Consider the following 8,499-nt stretch of genomic DNA (forward strand, 5'->3'; position numbering starts at 1 on the left):
GGGAACTGGTTTTTGGCCAAATCCCTCGCACATCCCTCACTGATCAGCGACGGATTAGCGAGAGAAATGGTTTTGGACCATCCCTCGCAGATACGTCCCTGATTTGTGAGAGATCTGCGAGGGATTTGGCTAAAAACCAGTTCGTTTGCTGATCCGTCGTTGATCTATGAAAGAACTGGTTCAGTCCGTCGCAAATCCATCGTCAAAAACCATTTCCCTCGCCGATCAGCGAGGAATCTGTGAGAGAAATGGTTTTTGGACCATCCTTCGCAAATCTATTGTTTTTTTCCGTCACTGATATTCTGTTTTCTAGTATAGTTGCACATAAATAATACATACTATAGAATAAAAATCAATTATAAAAAGTACGATTATATCAAAAGTAATACACGCTCTTCATCGGTTAATTAGATCTTCTTCCTTGACATATATAATTTTTTTGACAAACCTTTTTATTTGGCACAAATGACTGAAACATTAAAAAATCCATTGTAAAATTAACTAATCAAAATATAAACAAGTTAATCATGAATATTAAGAGATTTACAAACAAATTAACTCAAGAAGTTAGCATCAAATATACAAATTAATCCTAAAAAATTAGCCTCAATATAAACAAGATAACTCTAAATATAAATATTAACCCCAAGGGTTGGGTTCACGTGAGACGAGTCTGTTTTCGTGAGACCCGTGAAACCACCTTTTTACACTTGAAACTTCACAGCAAAAACACTGTGAAGGTAAAAAAAAATCCGAACCATCACAGCAAAAACACTGTGAAGGTTACCTTCACAGCATTTTACTGTGAAGTTTCAAGTGTAAAAAAGTGGTCTCACGGGTCCCACGAAAACAGGTTGGTTTCACATGATCCCAAGTCTTATCCCCAATATTAATATACAAATAAGGGTTATGTTCCACAACATATTTTACCTTTTAATGATGCTATTAAGATGTAAATGTCTAATTCGTTTATCAATTTCAATCATCATTTCATCTATCTTGTTTCTAATATACAAAGAGCATCAAGTTTGGCCAAAATCCATCACTAACCAACCTTATTTTTCTATTTTCACAATTTCTTGGTCAACCTGACCCTGATACTTCCTTTCGTGTTTTCTTCAGACTTGGATACGATGACATCCATCGACCAAAAACTTACACGTGTGGTCGTCATTGACATAAAGCTACCCTCTACTTGACACTAAGACGACATTATCATAATATAATGGCCAAAATGAAACCTTACATTGTGTTCTCAAGATACAAGTTTATCAAGCACTTTCCTCCTAGCAAAAGATTAACAAATACATCCATTTTTGCAATCTTCTACTGCAAATCGTCAACCATCTGCTGCTTTTATAGTTAAGCTGAACCATCTTGGAAATATTCGTTCAAAGATGATTGTGTAAAGAAGGTTTTGCATAGTCAAATCCAGTTGGTGACAATGTGATCTAGGAAAAGCCGGTCAACTTGCATAATGCGCTACACGATGGCTCGGGCAGATCCTCCTCAAATACCTCTTTCGACTGTCGCCGCTTCAATTAGCAGCTCATCTAAGAGCTAATTAAATCATAGCAAATAATTTAAAACGGTATTTAGTACGTAAGACAAAAACAAGCATTCTATAGCTGGAAAAAAGGAGTTATAGCCTGAAGTTTCTGTGGTGATAAAAGAAACACATCATGGATTAACCATCGGGTTTTTTTTTAATGTAACATAGAGCATTGGAATAATATAATTGGATAGTCGCACATCACTTCATTCTCACCTAAGAGATGCCATGTAACCAAACCACACAAGATCAGTAAATACCACCCAAAAGAGTAAAGTTGGATGATGGTGGTCAGTGGCTCAAAAAGGTAATAATTCCAGTGCCTATATTGCGAAGTCATCAAATTTCTGGATAGGTGATTCGAGCTCATCAGATCATATGAGAGAAGACAAATCACTATTTAGGGAAATTCAAAATTAGAACATCCAATAGATAGAGGTTGAGATATCAACTCACAAAATTTCGTTTTACGGGGTGGTCTTCATGTCCCCAATCTAGATTGCAATCTTTTATCCATCAGCAAGTTGTCTAAGGATCCAAAATCAGACACAAATCCTCCAAACTATTCATGATGGTCCATAAGTGATGTGTGGGATCCTTCTAGAGTCGGAAAAAACTTATTACGACTAGATGGTTTGTGACATTCAAGGACAATCATTCTCGGATCACATGGTCATTCTTCCTCATGAAAGAAAAACTAGTCGGAAAAAACTTATTAAGACTAGATGGTTTGTGACATTCAAGGACAATCATTCTCGGATCACATGGTCATTCTTCCTCATGAAAGAAAAACTAGTCGGAAAAAACTTATTAGGACTAGACGAACTAATTATCTCAAGCCATGTGACCAATCCAAACTCCAACTCTATGACTTTATCTTACAAAAATCTGAGGATGATATGATATTGTGATGGAGGAGATGAAGGGCTCAAAGAAAATAAAACTTTAAGGAGCAAGAAACAGTCGGCGGTCACTGCCAACTTTGACCATCAACAAGAAATGTGGCTTGGGATTACTGAAACATCCAGAAATTCAAGCATTTTCAAAATATGGTGGAGACTTCTAGTAGCCTCCCCACAATTCTAACCCTACATGTATGTGAAATGTCCCCCGTGTAAATATACTAAATACTTTGTAGGAGAGTTCTAGACATGCAATATTGACTGTCGATGAAAAAACAAATGTTGTCCGTTAAGATGGTGGAGGCTTACATAAAGGGGTGACCTTCATTTGGCAAGGCACTCGCCCAAGAATCAAAACACTCATTGTAAGCCAGTTGAGTTCGAGTTGGGATAACTTGGTACAAATGCCAAGTACTACAAGTGAGCTTAAGAGACGACTCCGTGACACTTGGGTACCAGACCTACATCTGTTTCAAGGTGATGGTAAATTAACTCTAACAAGACCGATGTTGGGGGTGATCAAGGTGAACCTTGGACGAGAGAAGGTGCTTAAGGAAACACCAAGAATTGTGACAAGTTGAAGGACACAATGGCCAATCTCATATTGAAATAGAGACTTCGATGGTGGTAATGAGAGCAAAAGTGGAGGATGTCCACCAACACCTTGACAGGTTAGAGTAGGACAAGGAGATCCTTGATGGTGTCAAACCTAAGTGGTGACTTACTTCAAGAAGTCCATGGCCATCACTACATGCCCATGGGTAAGCTTAAAGCTATGTGTGCACAAGGGAGGGAGAGTTAAGCCACTTTTCGCCATCAATTAGAGGAGATGCAAGCTGATTAGCGCATATGCAAAAGGTATCACAACTGTCACCCCAAGGAATGATGTTCCAGCACCTCCTATACCATTTGTAGGCAAGAGGTTAGCAAGGGAAGTTAATGAGTTTCTTTGGGAGGTCAAGCAATATTTCAATGGCGTCAACATCAAGATCAAGACGGCCATAAAGTACTTGGGGTGGTCATGGCAAGCAACAATATCAAGAGGGATGCTTACACAAATGATACATTGGTTGATTTGCTTATGAAACTAAGATATAACTTTATCCTAAGAAAGCAGAGAATGAAGCAAAAAGCTTGACTTCGAAAGCTCAAGCACACTTGTGACTAGGTGGTTGTCATCAAACTAAAATTCGCATCTAGGTTTACAAGGTTCACCATACAGGGTGGTTTTCGTGGCTAGGGTTTTACAATCTTGTTGAACTAGAAAGAGTGGTGGCGAGTAGTGAATGTTTTTAGGGTTTTAGTGAAGGCAGTAGTAGATGATGGGTACATCATGTATTAGGGTTATTGAGAGCCATATGGCTCCAGTACCATAAAGAAAGGTATTCTTGAAAAACTTGACTATTTTATTAGAATACTTCTAAATATAAAAAGATACGACGGTGGGGCATGGGCGGAAGTAAAACCCAGTGACGGAATATTATAATACAGCAGTGACATAAATTTTAATAGAACCAAACACCAAGTCAACTGTTGCACCTTCTATGTGACAAAATAGAACCAAACACCAAGTCAACTGTTGCACCTTCATGGTGGTGATGGATAGACAACCAATCATGTGGCATAACTTAGGAGGCAGCTTAGCAGCGACAATCTAGAGAGATTTAATCCCAAGTTTTTGCATCGACTATACTTTTTTTAGGTACTAAAATCCAGGGACTACTTTTATGGCTTGTATCAGATATAGCATATGCATATATTTAAGAAACTTACATGTGAGGCCTCTTGTAGAGCTATGAGAGTTTCTTCAGCATGCCTCCTCTTCAGYGATACCTCRTCAGTTTCCTGAAGCAACTTCTCAAAAAGGCTCTCCCTGTTCAAAAGTGAAACAGAAAAAAATCACTGGAGCATGACAAGTATATAAGTCTCATAGTAGTTTAAGTTCATTTCCAAACATAAAAATTCTTCATCTCATTTAAAGTAAATCTCAGAAACCAAGTAGCCTGCCTTCTCGTTCACCTGTACAGAGTTTTAATCAAGACATTGCATAGCTCTCTTTTTGTGTGGTTCACCTGGATACAAAATCAGTCAAATATGATTTGTCAGAAAATCTGGTAGCTTTTTGATCAAACACATCGATAACCACTACTTAGTTGAGTAAAACTAGAGCTCACCAAAAAATGCATGATTGCTTTGGGCACAGAATCCTGGATTTTTTCCCTAACGATGCTATAGTATGATTCCAAAAGCTGCTTGGTAACTGCCAATGCCTCAGCTTCATGCTCCGAGTGCATTTCTGACGAATTCAACGATAATGGTGGCTGGCAGCATTTTGACACACCAAAGTGTAGAAATCAGTTACAAAACTTTCTAAGAGAAAGAACATGATTTAGGAAATGGAAAAATCATATGCAAACAAAGGAAAGTAGGTTTAAATGGGATGGCACACCTCTCTAAGATGAATTATAGATGAAACATGCTCTTTATGGTTAATGATTTCCTCGCCAGTGTTGCTTCTGGAGATATCTACTGCAGGGTTATGAACCTCCCTCCCACGAAAAAATGATGCAATCCTCCAATTTGAACCCCTCTCACTACCTACGAAATCAACAAATTAAATATAAGGGATGACATAAAATCTCAATTGTTAATATTAAAACATAATTAGGACTGAACGACATCTTGCTGAAATTTGCATCTTACCAGAGGATCCATTTCCGTTGACATCTGCAACTGATCGAACTCCCTGTTTTAAGCAGGAACGGGAAACACACACAATGGACAATGTGGATGTTAGTAGATCGCCAAGCGTTGTGTAGAACCTTTGTAGGGAACAAAGAAAAATTGATGCCTCAATTTAAGAATAAGAAAATAAAAAACCTGATCAACAGATATTCCGTTGGATGGAGATCTAGCAACGATAGCGTTAGATCTTCGATTGCTTCCGGAAACTGCCACTGCATCGGAATCTACCCCATCCTGTCCAAATGATCGCATTAACTTAGACTAGGCTCTAGCATATCCTTCAACAAGAAAAATAGAAATAAACGCTATAACAGCTGGACAAGTATACCCTTTGCCTAGACGTTGGTGAAGCCAACCTATTAGATCTGACTTGATGTGAAGCAACCTCCACAGCTTTATTTCCTCCAATGAAATTTGGATGTGAAGTGTTTATATAGTCAACCTGCAATACACAACAATGTCATAATAGCTAGTCCGGACAAATAGAATGTACCATAGGGGAAAATCTTGATAAACAAAAACCATGGAAAAGTCTTTGACATGAGAGCTTGAAGAATTTGAAAGAAATAAAGAATGAAAAACAGAAAGAAAAGAACTCGAATTGAAAACACAAATATTTTTTAGAAGAATAACTAAGACTAGTTAATAATCCTAGACAACATACAAAAAGTAGAAGTAGGTACAAGGAAGCATAGAAAATGAACAAGAAACTACACATCCATTTATCTAATTCAGCTTCCCAAGTATCCTCATTTATCTCAGAGAGTCATCAAGAAGATCATGATCATCCACATAAAGCTACAGATTCAGCATCATAAAAGAGCTTGCACCATGATTCCAACATTGTAACCACAGCAAAATGTCAATAACATACTTCCTTTTGTTAGTTATAGTTAGCCCCCTCTTACATCTCTCTTATCCCCATTATTTAGGTTTTCTCTACTTGTTCTCTAAGGGGTTTGGTTCATAGAATCTGCCGGAATCTGAAGGAATTGGAATGTTCAATTTCTTTGACTCCATTCCCTTGTTTGGTTCACACAAAGGAAGGGATTCAATTCCATAGGAATCCCCAAATTCCACTGGTGGGATGAATTCATCATCTCATAGCATTCTGTGTGGAACTAAATCCCTCCATTACTTCAATGTTAAAAGACAAAATTACCCTTCAACTAATAAGAAGCCTATTTCCTTTTTCATCACCACACTCCATTCCATCGCTCTCTGCATCTTCATCTTTTTCGATCTGCTGCTCCTGTTTCATTGATCATAAAGTCCATAGATCTGCTAGTCCTGCTTCATTGTCGTCACTGATTCTGCTCTGTCTTCATCTGCTTCATCTGACCACTGATTTAGGATCAATAACCCACTTGCCTCGGTCTGGTTTTGCCAGGTTAACTTAATTAAATCAGTAAAACAAAATAGCTAACTAAATTTAGTCACAATGAATGAAAAAATTAAAATACAAATGAGTAGCAGGCTTGGACAAGAGAAGGATAACAGTAGAAGGCTTATGCAGAAGGTCTCTTCACAAAAAATTGACACATCCTGTTTTACCAAATAAATTTTATGTATTGTCTTACGAATATAGCATAATTAGACTACAAAAGTAGTAACATTTTATGGCAGACCTTATGTCACATACCAGAAAGCAACTGCACATACCTTAAGACATGAGAATGCCAACTTTAAGGTGAAACAACCTAGGGCATCAAGTTTACCACGATATTGAGGGTAGACATGCATGAATGCAGTGCAACCAAACAACTTGAAGGGGACTTGTGACACAAGATCAGAGGTAGGAAACAGACCTTGAAACTTTTTTAATGGTGAGTGAAAGTCAAAGACTCGAGGGCATGCAGTTGTATGTTGCAGTGAAAATAGCTTCACCCGAGAATCTTATAGGAACATCCATGGAAAAGTGAAGATTGAAAATCAAAAAGGATAGGTGCAGAGACTCGATGGAAGCTGTTCTAAAGAATGGTGGGCAACCTCAAGAATGTGACGGTTTTTACATTTGGCCACACCATTTTGTTGTGGGGTGTGAGCACACAAACTTTGTTGGAGAATACCATGTGATTGGAGATAAGAACCAAGAGCGGTTTCAGATTTTTCTTTCAAAAGATATATCTAATACAATCTAGTATGGTCATCAACTAACAATAGAAATCATCTAGCACCGGTTATGCTTGGAATGCGTACCAACCCCCAAATGTCACCATGAACAGGGGAGAACAGGTGACTTGGCTTGTATGATTGTGGTGAGTATGTATTACAAGTATCAAGTATGTTTGGCCATTTGATAAACTTCACAATGAAATAACTTGAGGTTTTTATTGATGAAGAGAGACAGGAACAAACGTTTCAAATATTGAAATTTGGATGACCTAGAAAAAAGTGCCACATCATGATTTCACTTTCTTTATTAGAATGACTGGAAGACTTGAAACTATGACTCAAGGAACTCTAATGATGGACCGAATGATTTGAAGGAGTGTTGACATCCAGAACAAAAAGAGACACATGCACATCAATGTTAGTAAGGAGTTTGGTTGCACAATTTGAGTCATGAGTCAGTTTGCTAACTGAATATGAGATTACAATCCAGTTCTGGCACAAATAACACTAATTTAAGTGTGATTGTGGCTGAAAGTTTGATGATTCCTGTTGCAGCCACTTTTGTGCGAGTACCATTCGCAATACATATGGTTTAAAGACCGACACATAGGGAATAAATTGAGAAAAGTGATCGATCACCTGTTGATATGCATTGATTATTCAAGGCATAAAGCACCTATTTCTTTACTTTTAGGTAGTTTATTTGCCTTTAATCCCCACTTTGAGTCCTTGTTATTATGTTATTTTCTATTTGTTTATTCATGGAGCTAAACTAAGGGTGCGTTTGGTTTGCAGGAATGTTTCTGAGGGATTTGGATTCCCAGGAGGGATTTGAATTCCATGGGATTTGGATTGGATTGGATTTAAAATCCATTCCTGTGTTTGGTTTGCAGGATTTGGATTGGATTTGAAATCCATTCCTGCGTTTGGTTTGTAGGATTTGGATTTGGATTTGGATTGAGAACAGAAATTCTAGGTAAGCAATGCAAGCAAGATCATGGACAACTATTCATGGAGACAGAAACCCACAAACTAGATTGAGCTCAAGATCAACCAAAATGCAATATATATATATATATATATATCATTGAAAAATTTAACCTAATATGTCAAAATAGTTGTTGTTAGAACAGGGTATTCAAACACAAAACCACATGTCATGAATATTCAAACATATATACAATA

At 37.6% G+C, this 8,499-nt stretch overlaps 1 pseudogene; it reads right to left on the minus strand.

Annotated features, from left to right (window-relative positions):
• The window catches only part of LOC112510782, an 87,752-nt pseudogene that overhangs the window by 58,540 nt on the left and 20,713 nt on the right, over nucleotides 1–8,499 (minus strand).

This window comes from Cynara cardunculus (genome assembly GCF_001531365.2).
Source record: "Cynara cardunculus var. scolymus isolate 2C chromosome LG 1, CcrdV1, whole genome shotgun sequence".
Lineage (NCBI taxonomy): Eukaryota > Viridiplantae > Streptophyta > Magnoliopsida > Asterales > Asteraceae > Cynara > Cynara cardunculus.